General features: G+C 37.2%; 1 long non-coding RNA gene across 1 annotated transcript in view; it reads right to left on the reverse strand.

The window, feature by feature from the left end:
* Positions 1-599: 599 nt before the first annotated feature.
* LOC147522205 (uncharacterized) overlaps positions 600-24,828 on the reverse strand; it is a 70,203-nt gene continuing 45,974 nt past the window's right edge. Inside the window, exon 2 of the long non-coding RNA XR_015212608.1 lies at positions 600-679. This is a non-coding gene — a long non-coding RNA (uncharacterized LOC147522205). The remainder of the gene's footprint in view (positions 680-24,828) is intronic.

The following is a 24,828-nucleotide window of genomic DNA, read 5'->3' on the forward strand; positions in this document are numbered from 1 at the left end:
GGGAAATTCCCCACCCTTTCTATTAGTTAATAGTCTATTACCTACGGTATACTACCCCTATTGGAAAATATTTTTTTTATGTTTAGAGTGTAAATTTTACACTCTATACGGTTTACACCCTCCATTGGAGATGCCCAAATTTATTTTTTAGTCAGACGTCTGTTCGAGTGTCACCCGGGCTTTTTATTAGCTAATAGTGAGAGGGAATTCTCCACCCTCTCTATCAACTAATACTCTTACCTACGGTATAACACTCCCATTAGAAAGATTTTTTACATTTGGGGTGTAAAATTTCCACTCTATACGGTTTACACCCCCCATTGGAGATGCCCTCATGCATTTGATTGCAGGTAATTACATCAATAGCGGATCAGATCACCTCATATACAGCTAAAACATTGAGAGACTGGAAATCATTAACAGCCATAAATTGAAGTTCTGCTAGATGTCTTAAAACAGTTAAAACTTGGGTTCGGGGTTCATGACGTTAACTGTGCGAAGAGCGGTTCAGACTTCCCAAAACTTATAGAAGAACTTAACCCAGTGGTTGTCTTATTTTTGTGTCTATCGATAAAATTTATGTTGGAAATTAGGGGGTATTTTGATTCACTTGTCAATTAATAGTATTTATTGACATAAATATGTATCACTAAAGTTAACAAATGAAAAGTAAGAATACCTTATTATTCTGAAGTCCCATATTTCAGGATTATCGAAAAAAATATATATATTTCAGACCTGAAAAACTGCGTATTTTAGCAAGTGTGCCATTATTCACGCTTTGCTTTCCTTATTATACAGCTTAGATATAGTATAAAGCTTAATATTACATGAAAGCGACTCCACGAGTACATAACCATTGAACAACTACAAATTTTGGTCACTTGACAACAGGAGCACTCTTCTCCTGGGGTTCGCTATTTTGCGAAGTTTGGGAGTTATCCTCTTGTTTGTTACTTTTGGAGGCTTTACCAAGCAGGTTGGCGACAGCGGATTTCCCCACCTTCCCTGCAACTTTGGTGACAGCCTCTTTAGCTACCGCAGCTACTTTCCCTTTGGGACTAGTTGTTTTCTCTTTATCAGCCATAACAGAGAATTGAAGCTGAAAGTATAATACGCTTTGAAGAGATTGGATCGGAATATATTTGATTTTGAGAACTTGCTTGAACAACTATTTTGAAGCTCTTGACCTGAGTCTTCTTTCCTCCATGCTTCTACTCTATATACACGCTCGAATGTCACTGTTCATTTGAATAGGAAACTTTCACAGCTGGAATGTTGTTATCGTAGTGCCAATAATAGAGTGGTATAATTTCTAGTCTTTAAAGGAGTACTCACTTTAACCATCTTCGTGTCTTTAATTACCAGAAGATTAGGCTTCTTTGAGTATGTTGTAATAACAGATCCTTTTTATGTTGCTAAATGGGACGGCCAAACTTGAAGCTTTAGCAGACACAGCAGTAGGCTAGTAGGCCGCACTCAAAGTTTGGTCATTATGTAGGTGAAAAATAGAGTGGAAGCGTGTCATTAGTTATTACTGATTGATCAGATCTGAGTCTTCTTCATCTTAACTTTTAGGGAAGCTTCCCTTCGAAATATATGTCCTAACCAAGATTTTCTGATTGATTTATTTCTATTTCCCATTCGATGCTGGCACTAATTTTCTTGAAGAAACACTCCATTACTCTACTCTAACAAGAAAAGGAAGCTATGTTTATTTTCTCATCAAGATTTCAGCTGATGGGAACTTCTTCCATGGAAGTCTACTAACTTGCACTTAGGAATTTAATTTTCAAGCAACAAATTTTTAATCAAATACACAATAGACAAGACAGATATTGCCAACTTAAAGCGATGCCGATCTTCAACTAGTTAGAACGGCAAGGCCCAATTTCAATTCAAAACAACTGTAGAGGACAGGGTTTTGTGATAATGACTCACAAAACCATTTTCATCAATGAAATAACTCACGGACCCAATTTCTTGATTTTAATAACTCTCAAAGACAAAATAAGTTGGCCGGATTTATTTTATATTTCTTAAATACCACTTTTACCATTTTTTGTTAATAAATAAAATTACGAGTGATAAAACCCAAAACCCCTTTCTTCTCCAACTGACCTGATTTTTTTATTCATGACGCACCTCATCAAACTACAAATCGAATCCCTTTTCTGTTTTAATCAAACGAAATTACGAGAGAGAAAACCCAAAACCCCTTCCCTGTTTTAATCAAACGAAATTACGAGAGAAAAAACCTAAAACCAAAGTCGAGAAATAGACGAAGTTGTGCGAAGCTTCAGTTATTTTAAAGAAGTTGAACAAAGATGGCAACCATTATCCAAAAAATCAAAGACATTGAAGATGAAGTATCACACTATTATCATTTTATTTTTTTTATTTTTTTATTTTTATTTATTTTAATTAAACCCTAGTAGATCTTTAGCTCAAATGGGTGAGCACTTTGGAGATATCCAAAGGTGATGGTGGTTCGATTCCACCAAGATCCTCTAAAATTTTAATGTTAATCAAACAATGATTGTTCATTTTTTACTGTTGAACACGTATTGTTCATACCTACTTTAAGTATGAACACGTATTGTTCATATCTGTTTTGGGTATAAATATTTATTGTTCATATCTGCTTTGGGTTCATGTTTTTTTGTTGGTATGAACACGTATTTTTCATATCTGTTTTGGGTATGAACATTTATTGTTCATATATGTTTTGGGTATGAACAATCAATGTTCATATCTGTTTTTGGTTCATGTTTTTTTTAAGTAAGTATGAACAATCAATGTTCATATATGTTTTAGGTTCATGCTTTTTTTTTGTATGAACACTGATTGTTCATACCTAAAGAAGGTATGAACAATCAATGTTCATATCTGTTTTGGGTGTGAGCATTTATTGTTCATAACTAATGCTCATAATTTGGGGTATGAACAATTATTGTTCATATCTGTTTTGGGTTCATGTTTTCATAGCCACAATCAATGTTTATAGTTGATGTTCAGCATGGGTAGGTATGAACAATCAATGTTCATAACTGGATCAATGTGGAAAGCGGGGAAAAAGGGAAATGGCAGAGTTATTTTGGTAAGATCCATCATTGATCAAAATCTAGTTCAGTGCAGTGAAGGGTTCATTCCTCCAAAATCTGGATAAGTACTTACTCCTTAGAAAAACGTTGTCCTTGGATAAAAGAAGTAGATAGAATAAAGCTCTCAAGAAGCTGATTAAACAAGTAATCATATTCTTAAATACGCCATAGTTATTTAACTTTCTTGTGCATTATATTACCAATAATTACCCTGGTATTAGGAGATGAAGGATGATAAAATCCAACAAACAGGCTTCCAGATATTACAGTTACAAACCTTGGTTCCTTTACACCTTATTCATACGTATTACAAATTATAACACATCGACACATATAAAGTCAAAGGAGATTTCATGAGTCCAGGCCATGCATTTTTAGAATTTCCTTCATAGTTTCTCCTTTTTCATTGCTCCAGCAGCACCTGAAGAAAGAAGCGTAGGAAAGGCGAATGTTGGAGCTTTACCATCATTTGAAAGTCCTGAGACAGGTGTTGCAGCTCCATACTACAGCATTTTTTCTGTTTTGGAACGGACAACTAGGGTTCCTGTTACCTGTGTTCCAAAATTGTGAGAACACTTTTGGTGTGTTCCTGTTTTATAATTTGGAACGGATGCACTCCGTTACAAAGTTGTTCTGAGACACTTTCCAACCGTTCCAAATGAAAACCAGGGAACACCTTAGATCCGTTCCAAATGAAAATTTTGGAACACTCCATATCCGTTCCAAATCAATTATAGGAACCAAAAAAAGATAGAAAATTTGAGTAGGTAAAGCTTATGGAAGTTTCTAGCTAGTAATCGTCAAGCAACATAGAACCCCACCACTTGTAGCTTTATGAACAAGTAATAGTTTGAGCTAAAAATGTGAAATTAAGCGATATAAGCAGAAAAAATTTACCTGCGAAATCAGTAACCTTATCAAATTTAAGAAGAGCTGTGATAAGAAAGAACGCAAATTGATACCCCACCTTAACAGTAAATCGTTGCTCTCCTTAATACAACTTGCAAGCAAGTACATCTGAGTGTCACTTATTTCATCAGTAACTTGCAGACAAAAATATGGAAGAGAATGTAATATAAGCCAATAACAGAACCAACAAAATTGAAAACTGCACTGACTCAATCACTTTCTTAGTGTTATGAGACAATGGCATTACAAACTAGGAACACTCTTATGGAGTATAAAGAAACATTCTTTTTTCTTCTTCAATGTTTTTTAAATTATGAAAAAGCCCATCATAGAAATCATGAACAAACACCAATATTCCATAATCTTATCAATAAAGTATTCTTTTTTATACCTTAAACTAGAAACTAAACAACACCCAATTATCAAAACAGTTAGAAAGCTATATGAATAGATTGAATATGTAAAGAGAGTGATTGATTACATTGAGATATTCTTGGGCATCTTCAGGTGGAGCAAGTTCACAGTAAGAAACGAGACCAGAGATTATATCTGCATCTAATTGAATACCCGTTTATTTATTTTTGCAGAGATTTAACAATGCTTTTTCTAGCCATTGTCCTGACTTTTCGGGATTCATTCTCTATTTTGCTATGAAAAATTTACAGAAGAAAAAAAAACTGAAGAAGTATTTCAAGGAATTGGCAATAGATTCCAAGAATTTTAAGTGTTATTTTGTGTTATATCTAATGACATTTTGAGCAACCATATCTTGATTACTTATCTTAATAAACTTTCAATCTTATTCATCAAAAATCTTACAAATAAAATGATTACATAACGTATGATCATCAACCTCCAAACAACAAAGATTTTCCGGACAATGTTTATCACTAAGATGTGGAACAAATGATTTGTCTATTTTAGTATTAAATGTAATAACAGTTTGTACCAAGTGAGTAATAACACAGTTAGCCAAGTTGAAACATTTGGAGAATAAAAAATATTCAAAACTCCTAAACAAAGATATGGTTTTACAAATAAAGGAGCATGGCATTGGCTACTAGTCTACAAGAGTAATACGCCCCGCCCGAAACAAAAGTAAGACATCAGCCTATCGTTCTCTCACCTTCTATTCGTAGTCATATGTTTATCAGTATATATTAGTTATAAATCAAATTAAAATGAGATTCCGTACAACGACAAAAAATGCATAATCCAATTAGCTGATATTTATCTACTTCTATTGACAAGTGAATAATATAAAGTCAACTTTCACAATCCAAGGTCAATAAGTAAAAGTGTGAACAGAATTAGAATGAATAAGTAAAAGTGTGAACAGGCAGTACCTTCATGAGAATTAGGAAGTCTATATCTTGTCATTCATAGGTTTAGAAGCAACACTCGCCAATGGTGGAATGTAACTGAATAGGAACTTCAAGCGCATCAACATCCTTATTCATTGATTTAGGTGCCCAGAAAACATTAAACCATTCGGGCCTCAATGGATCCTTAGAGTAGAACACTTGGTATGCTTGAGATGCTAAAATGAAAGGTTCGTCCTCTTCTCGGTTCCTTCCCTTGACTTTTTCCATATTCACTATAACCAAATTTGTATTAAGATCAACTTTGCAACCGGTTGTTCTATCCTCAACTTTGACCCAGTCACAGCAAAATACAACTTGGCTGAAATCAGTATAATCCAACTCAAATATATGCCTCACGACCCCATAGTAGGTTGTCTCCACTACCTTGTAATTCCTATCCCTAGCCCAGTAGTTAGTGAATGCGTTCATATAGACCCCGCTATTCTGTGTTACCCTTTTGGTATCACGTTGGCTCGTAGAGAAGACAAAACCATTGATACGATATATGTTATAAGATATTGCCTTGAATTTAGGACCATCTGCTAACCGCTTCAAGCGAGACTCGCCTTCAACATGTTCCAACTACAATAGAAATTAAGGATTTACTTTATTGACCTCACTACCTTAAATTCAATGGGCATAATTAAAGATGCTTTAAAGGAAAAGAAACCTAAACAAACCTGCTTATGCAGCCAATGAATGAAATCAATTTGTTTACTCTTTAGCACGCTTCTCTTTCTCTTCCGCCCACTTGTGGTGATTGATCTTAAGTAGGCTTCATACTCCCTGTTACATGAATAATAAAATTAATCTATAATATGTGTACGTACTTTTTACTTTTTACTGTATAAAAATATGAGTAGAATCATTACTTCTTCCAAGAATGGATCCCATCATGGCAGTGTATAACCCATTTACGCACTTGTTCAAACTGTAAGTTAGATAACCTTACATATTTGCTTTTCCCTAAAGGTCCTTCATCCACATATTTACCACCTGCATCTAAGAACCCTTGATGTGAACGCTTGTGGCTTCCTTTCTCACCATTCAGCATATACTCTATAGAATACAAAATCGACTCCTCTTCAAGGTAACGCTCTGCAATGCACCCTTCAGGATGTGAAAAGTTCTTCACATAGCCTTTATAAACTTTCATTAACCTGTCAAGTTACATTTTAATTATCAGTTAACACCCCAAGTAATAAAATAAAAAACATAGAACAAGAGAACAAATAATAGAGACTTACCTTTCGAAAGGTTAAATCCAACGGAACCAAATAGGGCCGCAAGCCAATGCGTCATCAGCTAATTGAAGCATTAAGTTAATGCTAATAACAAAAAAAGACGGGGGAAAAAACTTTTCCAGTACACACATTGCCTCGACAAGACGATTTTTAGAGATAGTAAGATCATCCACTCTAATTTCTTTTGCACACAAGACATTAAAAAAACTACAGATATGTTGAATAGCAGTGCGTAAAGTCTTGTGTTGTGAGAACGCATGTTGTAACAACACCGGTAGCAACTGTTGCATGATTACGTCTTGTGTTGTGAGAACGCATGTTGTAACAACACCGGTAGCAACTGTTGCATGATTACATGGTAATCATGTGACTTGAGCCCTTTAATTTCAAGGTTTTCCATGTTCACACGACGTCTCCAACTTGAGCTATAACCTTTTGGCACCTTTAACTCATGCAACGCATAACAAAACAACTCTTTTTCACTACGTCTTAAAAGTGAAAGGTGCCTTTGGTTTAACTGTCTTACAATCTTTTTGCTTTAACCACAACTTCTTTCTTATTTTCAACCTCTTCAAGTCTTCACGAGAACTCATCACATCTTTTGTTTTCTCTTTGACATCCAATATTGTCGATAAAAGATGGTTGGCAACATTTTTCTCAACATGCACGACATTAAGATTGTGAAAAAAAGTTAAGTCCTGCAGAAATTGATATCCATAGTTAAATTTAACATATAACTATATAAGTGTGAAAAAACTCAAATAAAGACAAAAATTACCTTCCTATAATCCAATTCGAAGAGAATTGATTTCTTGTACCACGCAGTTAGTTTTCTCGGATTCTTTATCTTCTTTCCTTTTCCATGACTCTTATATTTCTTTCCCTTTCCCCGACTCCTCCCTTTCTTTCCTTTAGATTTACCAACTTCCATTTGAATATCTTTAACCATTTGTTCGACTTCTAAACCTGTCAACCTCTTAGGAAAGATATTGTGTTCTTCTTCATTATCAAAAATTGTTGTTTCTGTCCTAAATACATGATCTAAATGAAGAAATCTTCTAGAGCCTTGATAAACATGTTTCTTGCCATTATGAAGTCTCTCAGCATGGGTTCCCTCAGCACAAACAGGACAAGCATATGCTCCTTGTGTTACACAACCCGATACACTCCCATATGCAGGTAAATCGTGAATTGTCCACAACAATATAGCTTTTAAATTAAATGTTTTTTTAGCATGGGAATCATAAGCAGCCACTCCACTACGCCATAGCTCATTCAACTCAACAACCAATGGCTGTAAATAAGTATCAATGTTCTTATTTGGAGTTCTTGGACCTGGAATCAATAGAGTCAACATCAAAAATTCTTTCCTCATGCAATAAGGAGGCAGATTATAAGGTACTATAATAACGGGCCAACAACTATAAGCGCTACTTAAATGGCTAAATGGATTAAAACCATATGTTGCAAGTCCTAAATGCACATTGCGTGCTTCCTCGGCGAAGTTAGGCCAAGTGGTATTTACCTTAAGCCAAGCAGGAGAATCAACCGGATGCCGCATGACTTCAGTGGATGGCGTTATCTTAACATGCCAAGTCATTAGTTCAGCTATCCATGGTATGTTGTAGAAAAAAAAAATCATTAGTTATAATCTTAATAAACCAACAATAGACAATATGACACACAATCAATTATTTTCTACTCGAGTACACTAACCTGTATAGCCTTTTTAGCCTTGGTATAAGAGGAAAATATCTCAAAACTTTAGCGGGAACTTTTGTTGGTTGGTCTTTTGTCAAGTACTCCAACTTCCATCTAGATGTATGACATATGGAACAAAATTGTGTTGTTTTATTTTCATCACCCCAATAGAGAATACAATCATTCGGGCAAGCATCTATCGTCTCGTAATCCATTCCCACAGCTTTGATAATTTTTTTTGCTTCATAAGTGCTATTTGGTAATGTGTTCTCTTCTAGTAACCAATTCTTCACTGTTTGGAGGAAATCACTCAAGCTATTATCGGACCAACCATGCCGAACTTTTAGGTTATACACCTCAACTATGGCCATTTTGTTTGCTTTCCTACACATGAAGGGTACAAAGGCAGTTTTGCATCATCTAAAATAGACTTATACTTTCTAGTTTGGCAATCCTAGTGAGCATTAAACTCTAAATTAGACCAATCTTCGATTTCATTTCTTCTAATATCCTCCACAAAAGCATCAGCATTTTCACCAACTCTTCCAAAAACGTCATTGACGAGATCCACCCCTTCTTGATATGCATCAATGTCTCCCTCTTCATAAAAATGATCTATATCAATCTCTTCATCAACACTATTTGACATTAAAAATGTCTCAAGTTTTTCTGCATCTCTTTCACCATGAACAAACCACACAGTGTATGATGTATCTATACCATGATGCAACAGGTGATAATGAACCATACCAAGAGGGATCTTCCCATGCCCATTTCTACACTTCAAACATGGACACGAGAACAAGCTTTCTGCTTCACTCTTATAGTTTGTAAACCTAATAAACAATTCTACTCCTTTTATATACTCATCACTGCCCCTAGGTTTGGACATCTATGATTTGTCAAGCAGGGTTGACATTCTGAAAATGGAACTTGAAATTAGAAAGCACGAAATAATAAAAAAGACTAATTTGTAACCATAACCTATTTTTGTACCACCTACATACAAGCATTGTTGCCTTTTTCTCTCTCTTTCTATATAATGAAGCACAAAGTATCCAAATATCAGGTTAAGCAAATAAGGATATCACATTAATCAACAACAAATGGTGAAAGGATATCACAGGTTCCATACACAGGTAAGAGTTAGGTTGTTATAACTTTCTTCCTGGCTTATGGACTAATGGTGAAAGGATACTTTGAAGATACTGTTTTTTTTTTTTTTTTTTTTTTATGAAATTATGATTGACGGATCACATTATTGTGCAGTTCTATTGTCAGAGATGTTTTAATGGATATCTCTGATAATGTTTATTGATGTTTCTAGTAGTACATATACATGAATACAAAGATCTCCTAGATCCACATATCTAGGAGAAGATAATACTTTTACTAAATACACAAGATACTTCCTAATACTAAATATAGTAACAAATATTCTAACACCCCCCCCCCCTCAAGTTGGTGCGTGGATATGCACATGCCCAACTTGAAAAGAGTAAGAGCGCCTCGCGTTTGGATATGTTTGGACAAGGGTGTGCCCCGCGCTCTTGCCTTGACGAACCTCCAGAAGAGTAAGCGCGCGAGCCCCGCGCTCTTGTCTTGATGAACCTCTAGGAGAGTAAGTGCGCCCCGCGCTTGGATATGCCTAGACAAGGGCGCGCCCCGCGCTCTTGTCTTGATAAACCTCCAGGAGAGTAAGCGCGCCCCACGCTTGACTTTGCCTGGCCAAGGGCGCGCCCCGCGCTTTATCTTATTTCAGCACCCCCTCAAGTTGGTGCGTAGATATCGCACATACCCAACTTGATAAGAGAATCATTAAAAACCTTGCTAGCCACTGCTTTAGTAAGGACATCTGCTAATTGGTCTTCAGACTTTACAAATGGAAAAGTAATAATTCCAGCTTTAAGTTTCTCTTTGATAAAATGTCTATCAATCTCCACATACTTCGTCCGATCATGTTGAACAGGATTATGAGCTATCTCTATAGCTGACGTATTGTCACAATACAGGTTCATTTCCACTTTTGGTTTATCACCTAAGTCTGTCAACAAGTTTCTTAACCACACCAACTCATATACCCCATATGATATACCTCTATATTCAGCTTCAGCACTTTATCTCAATACTACTATCTGTTTTTTACTCCTCCAAGTCACAAGGGTTCCACCTACAAAAGGGAAGTATCCTGAGGTAGACCTTCTGTTGTCGGCTGAGCCTGCCCAATCTGCATCAGTGTAGCCATCTACTTTTAGTTCGAGAACAATAAGGCTTTACCCGGAGCAGATTTCAAATATCTCAATATGCTCTCTACAACATCCATATGAGGTTTATGTGGGTCATGTATGAATTGACTCACGACACTAACCGCATATGCAATATCTGGCTTGGTATGCGATAAATAGATCAGTTTCCCTACAAGCTTCTGATATCTACCCTTATCGGTAGGAGTTGCATTCAAACACATAAATAGTTTGTGGTTCTACTCAATGGGAGTATCAATTGGCTTACATCCGAGCATTCCAGTCTCAGATAATAAATCAAGAATATATTTCCGCTGGGATAAGAAAATACCATTTTTTGGTCGGGTTACCTCAATCCCAAGGAAATATTTAAGGTCTCTGAGCTGTTTCATTTCAAACTCAGAAGCCAGATACTGTTGTAAACTAGAAATCTCCTCATGATCATCACCAGTCACCACCATATCATCAACATAGATAATCAAAGCAGTAATTTTACCTCTTCTGTGTTTTAAAAACAAAGTGTGATCCGAGTTGCTTTGTTTGTAGCCAAACTTCTTCATAAACTTGGTGAACCTGCCGTACCAAGCTCTTGGAGATTGTTTTAACCCATACAATGCCTTCTTTAGTTTACAAACCATTGTTGTATCTAAGTATTTTGGTATACCTGGGGGAGGATCCATATATACTTTTTCAGTAAGATCTCCATGCAGAAAAGCATTTTTTACATCAAACTGAAAAAGAGGCCAATCTTTGTTAGCTGTTAATGACAAAAGTACTCTCACAGTATTGAGTTTAGAAACCGGTGCAAAAGTTTCTTGATAATCTACACCATAAGATTGTGTATACCCTTTCGCAACCAGGCGAGCTTTGTATCTCTCAATAGCCCCATCTGCTTTGAGCTTGACTGTAAATACCCATCTGCACCCCACTATCTTCTTTCCCTTTGGTAAGATTACAAGTTCCCAAGTAGTATTCTTTTTTAGCGCTGCCATTTCTTCTGCCATAGCTTTGGTCCATCTAGAATCTGTGTCACACCCCGAATTTCGACAGAATTCGGAAAAACATTATTTGTCCCCGACTCTTTGATCTCCGAGGTGTGACGCACTCTCCACTTCCAAAAACCCATAAACATTTTAAATATGCGGATAATTAAAAACCAATAAAAATTTCTATTATACAAAAGTCCTATTCATTTCAAAAATTCTCAAATACTGATTACTTACAAATCTCCTTTCAACAACTCTTTAATTAAAATTACAAATGAAAATACAAATAATATTGCCTCAACTGAAAAACCTATATCACCTTAAGGGAAAACAAAACACATCCTGAGATGCAATGCTAACGCAAACCACAAGCAGCAACCAATCTTCTTCATCACTAAACCTGTCAAAACTTATCAACTATGTTCATTGAATGAACACACCCGATAAGCCAACATGCAAATCGGGTCAGCATTATAACAATGCTGGTGTGAGTAGCTCTAAAAACAACATATATTTATACAAATATATACATAATCCATACGGCAGTTAGTTCCTCCACCGAGGCGCCTTAACTTTCAACGACTAATATAACATACTTAAGTACAATAATCTAGGCGGTGTAGTTCCTCCAATCGAGGCTTTTAACTTCCAACAACTAATACAACATACCATACGCATAATAAAAAGGCATTTAGTTTCTCCACGGAAGGCTTTTAGGTTCTAACTAAAATACTAACCAGACCAAATCATATACAATCACCTATCTAAAGATATATCATTTACCAACATATTACCATAATTATATTAATTTAGACTTTCTTTGTGTGTCCCTAAAATCACGTCAGATCTATGTCTTACCTAGTTTCCCCGGCTACCACAATCGCTACCCAACGCCGAACATGTACATCCACATGCCTCCCCTTACATAATGAACCACTCCGTGCGTAACCACCACGAAATGGATGCCGCGACACCGTAAAATCCTCACACGGAAGCAATTATGTAAGTAATGCCACTATTCAAATAAAATATCGCTGGCGTCTCGTTCTATTTTCGCGAACGGAATAATCAAGCCACTATTCGGGTTACGCCGGAGGGCCATTCAGCTTTATCTTGAAACGCCCGGAAGGGCGCCCGAAAGGCCATTCAGATTAAAAACGCCCGGAAGGGCCAATCACATGAGTTGTGGTAGCTAGGTTCTAGGATTTTCGTTACGTAATTTATTCAAGTGTCATACATTAATGACTCATAATAAATCCACTATATCACGTACAGGTCAATTGCCTTATTGCACTAAGCCACAATATATAAAAATATCTCAATATATCTCATAACCATTTTCATACTTTCACGTGCCAATATATTATTGCACTACACCACACTCCCGTGGGCAAATATTCACCAATACTATGCTACCTCATAGTAGCATCTCACATATATAATAATGGAGTGTTTATACATTTATTTCTCCCAAACATATTGCATTATATATATATATCCCAACATATTATATAATGTCACAATATCAACGTCAAATCTTAATTAGATAATGACCAACCAAGTTATATAATATCGACAATATTTTATTACTATATTTGTCCATACAAATCAAATAGGTGAAAAAACTGGAAAAGTCAACATATCATGGTCAAAATCAAAGTCAACATGTCATGATCAAAGTCAAACTGTCGTTTCCGTGTTCGACAGGTTCAGGATCATAGCCATGGTTCATGGCTAAGGGCAAAGGTCCATGGTTCATGGGCTCATGACCAAGGTAAAGGTTCGGACCCAACTGGCCAAGCCCAAACCTTATATTGAACTGGTCCACAAATTAATATGGAACTGGTCCGAAACAACGGATTAATCCGGCCCAATAACTAACTAGTGTTTAGGCCCAAAACTTATCTTGAATCGGCCCAAACATAATTGGATTCGGCCTGAAAATCTTTAAATTAAACTGGTCCAAGAAAACTAGTTAGATTTTGGCCCAACCACTTAATCTAAACCGAGCCCAACAACTTAAAATAGAATCCGGGCCCAAACAAAACCAAAAGAAACTGGCCCAAACAAAACAACCAAAATCGGGCCCAAAACTTAAAATAGAATCTGGGCCCAAACAAAACAAGCTAGGGCCCAAGAACTTAAAACATTTCGCCCAAATGAACTAATTAGCTTTTGGCCAAAGACCTGGAACTTCGGCCCAAGTCCAAGCCCACCGACCAACGTGTCTTCTTCCTCCTCTCCCTCACTCACTGCTGCTCTCTCCTCCACCACCACCCACCAACGACCCTCCAAACTAACCGAAATGGTTCGGTTTTGATCCCCTAGAAAAACCCCATCTTCTCATACCCACAAAACCCGATTCCCTCATATTGTAAAACTCAACCCGACCGCCATTGGCCTTTGTTCAGGCTCCCAACAGCCCAACCACCGTGCTCCAACACACCCCTTCCATCGACAACCAACACGACTACCTTATAAATTTCATTTAACCCTTCCTCCACACTAGATTGACATTTTCGTCCGCCCATAATGAGCTTCGATGGCTCCCATCTACCGCCCCACACCCTTACACCCCCCCATCACCAACAACTTAATCCAACCCCGATCCATCTGCTCCGACCAACAACCAATCAACCCAACCAAAACAGCCCGCGACAACAAAAGTTCAAAGAAACAATAAGGCGATCTTGCGGGACCATTCCCTTATCTTGGGCTCGCGGCGACGCCCTCCGAGTTTGGAACCGTTCCCACGTTCACTAAAACCAATATCCACACCACTTCATTATCCCATTTCGACAGATCTAATGTTTCAATAACACGGGATTTCAAATTCAACAAGTGTTTTGACTAGAGTTTTAACAACTCGGCGAACACGGCGTCGAATAAAAACAATATAATGAACGATATAAAAACAAAACATTAGGCAAGATACCGATATTCGAAAAAGATAAATCCGGTGATATAGCAAAATAGCTACTCACCTGAATTAAAACCCGACGAATCCTCCATAGTCCGAACCGTCGCGCTCCACCTCTCCAGCAAACCAGCTTCTCTCTCTGCCTCCATTTTCATTATTTTTATTATTTTCAAAACCCTATTCTCTAGAAAAATGTGTTTATATACTTGGGTCCGAAACCCAAGCCCAAAACAGACTCGGGCCCAAAAACCAGGCCCACATGTCCCGAGTCCAATCCAACCAATTTTTTAAAAATAAATTATTTAATTAATTAATAAATAAATAAAAACGTATTTTAAAAATACGGGCGTTACAATCTGCTAAAGCTTCCTGCATTTTACTAGGAATAGAAACAGATGATAATTGGAGTACATAAGATGCATATGACTTGGACAACTTGTGGGATAACACATGATTGCTTATGGGATATTTCACTTTAGCTTTAGGATCAGGTTCATATTTAATTGGTGGTTGGCCATGGTTAGATCGAGGTGGAAGATGATATTGAACTTGTTCAGAATTAAGACTAGGTAGGTTAACATCATGAATATTAGAATTAACAATAAGACTAGGTAGGTTAACATCATGAATATTCGAATCAACAATAATAGAGTCAGGCGATACCTCTAATGGGTCTTCTGGAGAAGATTGGATTAGTGAATCCGTTGTAGGAGGTAATGTACTATCATGGATTTGATCTTCACATCCTTCATTTGAACACTCAGTGGATGTTGCATTGACGACTTTTTCTATTGAGTTTGTATCACTAGGTGATTGTGGTCCCGATAAATCAAAGACCATTATATCATCATGATTATTCATTTCATATCTATTCTCCCCCTGAAGGGAAGAATCAGTGATCTCTGTATAAAAAAGGTCGTGTTCATGAAAAATGACATCTATTGAGACAAAAAAAAATTTAGACGATGGATGATAACACTTATAACCCTTCTGAGTTGAGTCATACCCAACAAAGACACACTTCAACGCACGTGGATCAAGTTTGGTGCGTTGTTGTGTATGTAAGTGAACATACACCACACACCCGAAGATGTAGGGTGCTAAATTAACAATGAGCGGAAGCGTACAGTGATCAGAAAGCACATCTAAGGGTCTCCAAAATTGGACAACACTAGAAGGCCGGGTGTACGATTCATTAAGTAAACAACAGAGTTCAAAGCCTCGCCCCATAAGTGAGATGGGACATGACCACCAATTAATAAAGACCGAGTAATCTCTAAAAGATGTCTGTTTTTTCGTTCTGCAACCCCATTTTGTTGAGAGGAATAAGAGCAAGAGGTTTGATGTATAATACTAGCCGAATGCAGAAAGCGGTAAATTCCTTTTTGAAATACTCACCCCCATTATCAGAGCGAACAACCTTTACAGAGATGTCAAACTGTGTGAGCACCATCTGATGGAAAAGGAGAAAAAATGTACAGACATCACTTTTATGTTTTAAAAAATATACCTAGGTCATCCGAGTGCAGTCATCGACAAAAGTAATAAACCATTTCATCCTATTATGTGTAGGACGTGGGGCAGGACCCCAAACATTTGAATGAACTACAAAAAAAAGAGCAACAAATTTATTATCACTCGAAGGGAAAACAGTATGATGGCTTTTCGCCATTACACAGGTTTCACAAGCAAAATCAGAAAGACTACAACCATTAAATAAAGAGGGAAATAATCTCCTAAGATAACCAAATGAGGGATGTCCTAGTCGTCTATGCCAAAGCCAAATCTCGTTTTTATTTTTATTAACATTATCGTCACTCATAATATGAGCTTGTACTCCTTGATTGGACCGCTGAAAACCATCCTCCAGATAGTACAATCCTCTTCTTGGTATGGGTGTTCTGAAAAATACAGTGAGTGGGAAAAAACAAGGCAACACAATTATTAGATTTGGTTAATTGGCTAACAGAGAGAAGGTTACAATTTAGTGACGGAACAAATAAAACATCATGGATAGATAAAGAAAGGGACAAAGGTATAGTGCCAATACCAACAAATGGAGATGACACACTATTAGCATTAGTAATGACTGATTTGGGACAACTAGAGGAGAAATGGTTAAATTTATATCGATCGCAAGTCATATGATTAGTAGCACCCGTGTCAATTATCCAATCACTATTTCCAGTAAAAGCAATAAGAGCAGAGTTAGATACACCTGACTGGGCAACAAATCTGGCAGCAGTGACTAAGTGACTCTTCGAACTTGAACCCTCTACCTTAGAGTTAGAAGACATGGGAGACGCCTTACCTTTTGGATGCCAATCTAGATAACCATATAGCTTAAAGCAGGTGTCAACTACATGGTTATCACCATTACAATGGGTACACTTACAAACTCCTTTCTTTGAATCAGGACGAGCAAATGATTTTCGAGCCACCATAGCAGTCCCTTCATTAGATGTCCCACCAAGCATGGCATCCTGATGATTCACCTCAGCACAAACCATGACATAAATGGACTGTATGTCTGGAAGTGGCTTAATTGCAAGAACACGACCACGAACCCTATCCAAAAGAGAATCAAGACCGGCCAAGAAAACATACACACACTGAGAATTAACCTTTGTGGTATATTTCTTAATGGCATTGGCACACTCTATAGTGCAGCCTTCAATAGCGTCAAATTCCTACCATATTTTTTTTCAGTTTTCCAAAATAAAGAATAACAGAACCTCTATTTTGGTGGACAGAAATTCTCTCACAATATAGCTGATAACCCTTCAATGCATCTTGGCTAACAGAGTAAGTTTGTTTTGCAGTATCCCAGATTTCCTTGGCTGTAGATAAACGAAGGAAAATTGACCTGATGTCCTTGGTCATTGTATCAAGAAGCCAAGACTTGACCAGACAGTTCTCATCCTACCAAGCTTCATATTCCTCATAATTTATGTTTGTTGGAGCAGCCTTAGTACCAGAGATAAAGCCCCAACATTTTCTGCCCCTGATCTTGTTCTGCGCATTCAATGACCACTCAATGTAATTAGTACCATCAAGTCATTCTGGAGTAATTAGTGAGGACATCTCTTTCATATAAAGATTAGACATGACCGCGGAATCGTTATTGGAATGCACAACAACGGAATCATTATTGATAGTTAAGTCTGTCATTATGATATAGAACACAAATAATGAACTAGATAAAAAAAAGACAAGAACGATAAGTAAGAGAGGGTAATAAATAGTATGATATGACCAGAAAAAGAAACCAAACACCAAAAAAAGGCTCCGATTCCTATAGTAATGGGGTAGTGGAAAAGGAAATCGGAGTTGGCTCTTGATACCATATCAAAGATGTTTTAATGGATATTTCTGATAATGTTTATGAGTCTTGTTACTGCCAGACCCAATATTGTGTTGGGCAGACCCCGAGTTAGGTCGGGGTCTGCCCATTGTGTTAGGTGCAACTTCGAACCATACACCCCCCAACCAAAACACGGAACAAACCGAGAAACCGGCAATAGCCAGTTACCACCCTTCATCAAATTCACAAAAAATCGCAAAAAAACCTACCAAAACCAAAAACAAAAAATTGTGCAAGGACAACTTCTCCAACAACAACGCCTTCTTCAACAACAGCAGCAGCAACAACATCATCAATCTTTAGCTTCACATTTTCATCTCTTACATGTACGTCGAACTTCTACTTTCTTCATATTGCCTAGTTTGTTAAAATAGTGTTTGGGGCAATGGTTAAAGTTCTATTTTTATTGATTATTGTCTAATTTTGAGATGCCCCACTGTGTTTATATGTTGTTAATTGATCTTTTGAGGGTTAATATGTTGTAGTTGGTGGAGAATTTGGCAGATGTGATTGAAAAAAAACGGAACAAAGGGATCAAAGATCTTGATGTGCTTGTAAGTGTTTTGTGTCTAATATGTATATCAGATAAATTGTGTTTCCATCTTGTTTGTGTAATTTTTTTTTTTTTTTTGGTAGATTAATGAGTTGACTAGCAATTTTGACAAGTGCCAACAACTTTTGAACTTGATTTTAGGATCCATTAGCTCAAAGGTTGTGGTAAGTTATCCTTGCACTAGTTTTTTGTCGTATAAAAATGTGAACTCATTATGTTTTGATTTCAAGTGATCATGTTATCTCGTTTATTGACGGTTACAAGTGATCATGTTATGCCGTGTGCGTTCCATACTACAAAGATGTAGCGGCATTTCTTGCGACATATGCAGAAGTTTTGACACTTGGGAATCCAGAATATTCCCATCTTCCCAAGCCACCAAAGTGTGTTCACAAATATCATTTTATCAGCTATAGTATTTATCTTCATCCTTATTGTCATCTTTTTGTCGAAGCTTTTAGAATTTTTGTAAAAAATAGTTTTTCATGTAAGTAGCATAAAATGTTTTGAATGTAACTTAACATTGTGATATCTCGACTTTTCGAAATTAGAAATGCATCATATCATATGTTAGGAGCAGTTCATGTCTTATTATCCACCAAACAGTATACTAGTAAAATGTGGTTGCAGGCCCAGTTGGTTTGGTTGGCACTTGCGGCCTTGCGCGCACTGAGGAAGTGTGAGCACACCATGAACGGGCAGAGAGAATATGATAAAGGAGACGAGTAAACTGCCCTAGCCCACGTCCCCACCCCCACCCCCACCCCTGGAAGGCAAGGCTTACTAGTTAACCCTTTTTCTATTTACCTTGACTGACAAAACAGAAAATATCTCAGGATAGCAACTAGAATAAGTTCCTACAGCCACGACCATATAGGCTACATTGAGTGGGCTTGATATGATTAGGATCTAGCTATTTGTTTATGAGTTTTCCTTATCAATATTAAGTGAGGAGGCATGAGATGTGAATTTATCATGAGCACTGTTTTGATTATCCAGGTTACATTTGTTTCAAGTGAGCCGCTTCCCCCTGAGTTTGCTCATTCCCTCAAGTACGGGAAGTTTACTTGCAATCTCTACAGCCATAGCTTGCTTCATTTTGGTCAAGTAATTATCATATCAAAATACTTTTATTTATTTTTCTAATTTACTTATTATTCATTTATTTGGGTATTTTGTAGCAATGCCTCGAATAAATAATGTGAAGAATGTAGCAAAAAGTGTTTTCACGGGTGCTAAGAAGTTGTTAGGTGAGGTATGGATTCTGTGTTGGTCTCTGCGTTTGTGGAGAGGAGGCATCCAGAGACCAACACGTTTCATATGCCGTGGGGCGAGATGACAATCACGTTGGACGATGTTTCCCAACTCTTAGGAGTTCCGATCAGAGGCAAAGCAGTGACTGGGGACACTGATTTGACCTTGGAATAGACAAAAAGACTCCTCCACAAAGGTCTTGGCATACCCATGGACAAGATAGATGCAGAGGTGAAAGCCAATAAGTTCACTTCCAAAGTTAGGATGGATTTCTTGATGAAGCAGTTTGCTGGGAAGGTAACGGATGAAGATTTACGTGATGAAAATGGGGTTGTTATGAAAAAGGCGTTAACCCAAAAAGAGTTGCAGTTTGCTGTGAAAGCTTATCTGTTATTTTTCTTTGGATGTACCGCCTTCACCGACACGTCTGGAACTGCAGTTCCCGTTTGTTATCTGAGACTGCTTTCGAAATTTACCGAGATCAGAGATTACGCGTGGGGTGCAGCCTTACTGGCTTACTTGTACAAGGGTCTTGGGACTGCCACAAGTGCCAAGGTGAAGGGTGTTTCAGGCTATTTCACTCTCCTACAGGTATTAGTTTTTTTGTTTTTCTTTTCAATGTCAATTTTATCTATCTATTACAATATTAACTAGGTGTCTATATTAATCTAGGCATGGATTTATGAGTACTTCCCGGTGTTCAGGCCATTCCCAAACGAGGACTATCAGTTAAGCATGTCGCGTGCTCATAAGTACTCAGTTACTCAGTCTTTTATACTAGCACAACAGCTGCATTGAAGCATACCCGAGCGGTGATTAATAATATGACTTGTACCGATGTAAGCATTTTTGTTTGTAAATAGTTTTATTTATTAATTGATATTATTAGTATGTGGTTAATGATTAATTTCCTCGATCATATGTTATTTGACAGGTTGAATGGTATCCCTATGCTGAAGTCTGAACTACACGCCCGGTGGATGAAATAGCATTTTTCGAGGGATTTATATGCTTTCTTGATGATGTCGAGTAGTACAATGTTTCGAGGGTTGTGCGTCAGTTGGGTCATATGCAGTTTGTACCCTCAGATCCCCCAAGACCAAAGACCTCGACGCGAACTACTTCTGGATGCGGGTACGATGTGAAATTTAATATTGCGTCTTCCTACTGGAGTAAATGGCAAAATCACTTGATACAACTTGAACATCGAGGACCCATTCCGTCTTATCCATGGGAGTGTGTTAGTAGATACATGAGTTGGTACGAAAACAATAGTCATATTCGAATGATAAACCCTAATCACTACTCCCTACAGAGTCTTCCATATCATAATCTGGTGAGTTAATACCTTACAACGTTAGTTTTTTTTTTTTTTTTTGTATTTTATAAATGTATATACTAATGTAGTTTTTCGTTTTAATTTTGACAGCACCCTATCGTCGATGAAATTTCTCACTTGCTCAATCAAGGCCTGTAATTGGGTGGGATTACAATTCCAGACGATGCACGGAACGAGTTCATGGAGGCATACAATTTAACCCGGTGCAAGTTCATTGGCGGACGATATCGTGAAGGAGCATAGGTGAAGAAGCAGCCTATTCTTGAGCATTGATCTCAACTCTTGGAGTTCTAGTAGTATAGAGTTGTTTAGGTTGCTTTTGTTGTAAAGAGTGACGTTGTGATATCTGTACCCAACTTTATGAATACTTGATTTTGTCGTATGTTATTTCAAAATATTATTTGATGTTATGTGATTATCCATTTTATGTGTTTGGTTTTGAATTTGGAAGTGTTAGAATTGTTGGAATATGGAAGTTGAATTTGAAAGTGTTAGAATTGTTGGAAGAGTCCTTGTTGGAATATGGAAGTTAAGAAAAAAAGAAATCGAGGTTCGCCAAATTTCAGTCCCAAACAACTAGTCCAAATGGTGTGCCACACCGGTCAAAAAAATAGAACTTCAAAATTTTCAAAGTTCAAATCCCAAACGACATGGCCACAAGTCCCAAACGGTGTGCCCATACCGAAATTCATAATAATTGTATACTTGACCACACTTAGAATATGCAAGTATCTTGTTCAGGTATGGGCAGGTCACATATTTGTATCTTTTCTGTTTTTTGTGGTTTCAATTAAATAATTATTACTGTTACAACTTAGAATTGCATCTCTATAGGATATGCAAGTATCTTGTTCAGGTAGGGACATGTCTAATTTTCTCTACTGTGCTCTTATTTACAATCTTTTACTCAGGTTTTGTCTATAGGAGAGGTGCAAAAAAGGTTTGAACTTTTACCCTTTAATGGTACATCTCTAGAACTAGAGACTGCATTGACAAAATGGGAGCTCCCAGGAATTTGTTACTTGCTAAAATGCTCTGCCAATCTTGGTCGTCTTGACATGAAGTACGCAGCATTTACAGTGGAAATGATGGTAATTACTACATTGTTTTAGCTAATGCTTTTTAGTGCAATCCACTCAAATTAAATGATACATTTTAACATGACTTTCATTTCAACTTTCAGCTCAGTGGTGACTACAAGGATGCCTTTGCATTTGAAGAAAAGGAATTTTTGGAATCAGAGAAGTTTGATTTCACTTCCATTTTCAAGAACCTTAAGCATGTCTCCGTTTACTTTCTATCAGGCATGGAAAATAATGATATTGTCGCTGAGGTTATGATGGAACTAGAAAATAAGATTGAGTTTGTTGGATTTATTTTGAAGACATGGGTTATGAGGCCATGGTGAGTCAAGTAAACATGCATAATAATCCCAATAAACCTCAAACAAGCCATACATCGAGTAGTCGCTCTTCCGAGTCTACTAATCCCTTCGAAGCTAAAAAGGGGCGACAAAAATCCTCCGTGAGTGCCTGATTAATAATGAGAGGAATTTCTACAATACACAACACACTTAAAAATCCTAGTGTTTCTTTGAGTTTCCAGTAACTACAATAGTGTTTATTTGAAACTACTATTGTAATGCAGATTGCATGAGAGCTGATCTGTAATGTTACAACTTAGAATTTAGAAGGGAAAAATTAGTGGCCTAAAACATCAGCAAACGGTGTGGCCACACCGGTCAAGAGGCCAAAAAACAGAATTTCACATTTTTTCAAGTTCAAATTCCAAACGACATGGCCACACCGTTTGAACTAAGTCCCAAACGACATAGCCACACCGGTCAAGAGGCCAAAAAACAAAACTTTATATTTTTTCCAAGTTCAAATCCCAAAAGACATGGCCACACCATTGAACATCCAAACCATCCAAATCAAACAAACATACATCCATACATCAAATTCGACCAAAAAATACCATCAAATTTAAGAAAATTATATAAAAAACCAAATTATAATTCCAACTACATGAACATTAATTACATAGACTTATTCCTAGTCAACATCTATTATTGGTATTTCAGACCCATCATTAGTGTGCTCGTCTTCCAATACTAAATTGGGAATGTTCAATGCCGTAAATTGCGCTTGTCTTGCTTGTAATGCAGTATCCCAACTATCTGCAATTAAGTGTCGAGCTCTATGCCATCTTTGCATCGGTTTTGGAACCGAACAATCATCAATAAGTTCAACATAGACAAAATGACATCCCTATACGTAAGCGGTACCCAACACTTTATTTACTCTCTCAAGATTTGCTTGGGTTCTCAGTGGCAAGATAAGATAGTAGTACGTACTTCCTAAATGTACGAGGACGACATTAAATCTCGAAGCAAATAGATATCAAACAAATGGCATGGTCATCCACTTATTATAGGGTGCCCAACCACATGCATGAGAAATTGTAGGTTTCACAAAACTAACCTCACTATGAGTGTACAATGTACAGTATAGGGGGAGGTTGTCATTAAGTTCTTATAACAATTCATTTCTCATCCACGGCCACTCTTCCTGACTTCTTCCCAGTGCAATGCACATTGCTCTATACCCGTAATTGTCATCACCCACAGGGTCATCCACTTTAACAATATATTTGTGCAGTTCTTCTGGAATATCCAAACCGTAATATTTCGGCCCCCTCAGGATGCCAATGTCTAACTTTTAAGGTGATTTTTTAGAAGAGTTATTCCATGGTGTGGTCGTTTTAGGTGGTAAAGGTGATTTTTGAGAAGAGTTATTCCGTGGTGTGGTTGTTTTAGGTGGTAAATGTGATTTTTGAGAAGAGTTCTTCCGTGGTGTGGTTTTTTTTTGTGGTAAAGATGGTTTCGGAGAAGACTTATCTGCAGGTGGGTTTGGAGTAACATATTTCGATGGTGTGGGTCTTTTATGAGAAGGCTTGGAGTTTGGTGTACATTCCGATTGTTGCGACGAGACCCACTCTTCATGCTCACATTGGGAATGTTCGAAACCAGCAGATGAATCTCGCTTTGAAGAGTGATAAGAGCCCAAAACTGTAGTTTTAAGCCCTTAACAATCGTACTTTTAGACCAATTATGTGAATAATAAGTAAGAGTTAATACTGATTACGTGTTTTTATGCATTTCAGGCTTCAAAGTCCATTATGTGCAGAAATGTGCCACTTTAGCGAGATAAAGGAGCAAAGGTCGGTTGCTAAGGAGTTCTGTGATTAAAGGCCAAGATTCAAGAAGACAAAGCCTCTGTAAAGCCCGGTCAAAAGATGAAAAGTCAAAGTCCACGCGGGCGTAAAAACGATTGCACAAAGTCAACAGAACTTCCGAAGACCATATCTTTGGACTCAGACCTCAGAATTGGGCCTACCTTATGTCAAAACGACCGGCTCGGAAAGAGCTTTCCAATGGTTCAAGCCTTAGCCCAATCAGAGGAGCAGAAGTGGATGCAAAGTATGTCGAAGTCAACTGCAGCTGAAGAGGCCTTTTTGGACTGAAAGTATTGGGTTTTGGGCCTGATTCTCTGGCCCGAAACATGGATCCAAGCCCATGCATGATTTTTGCATCTGAACATATAAAAACCAAAGCTTAGCTCTTTGTTAAATGTAGATAGTTAGGTTAGAAAATAAATTAGGTTAGGATAAGAAAAGTAGCCATTAAACCTTAGTTCTAGATCTAGTTTTAGATTAATTAATTATTTTTTATTCTTGCCTTAAATTCAGTATTAAATTATTGTTATTGCTATTCATTAGATAAATAAAGTTAATTAGTTCTCCATAATCTAGTTTCATTTTCATTTATTTATTAGCTTAAATCCTT

Source organism: Coptis chinensis, chromosome 1 (genome assembly GCF_015680905.1).
Source record: "Coptis chinensis isolate HL-2020 chromosome 1, ASM1568090v1, whole genome shotgun sequence".
NCBI lineage: Eukaryota > Viridiplantae > Streptophyta > Magnoliopsida > Ranunculales > Ranunculaceae > Coptis > Coptis chinensis.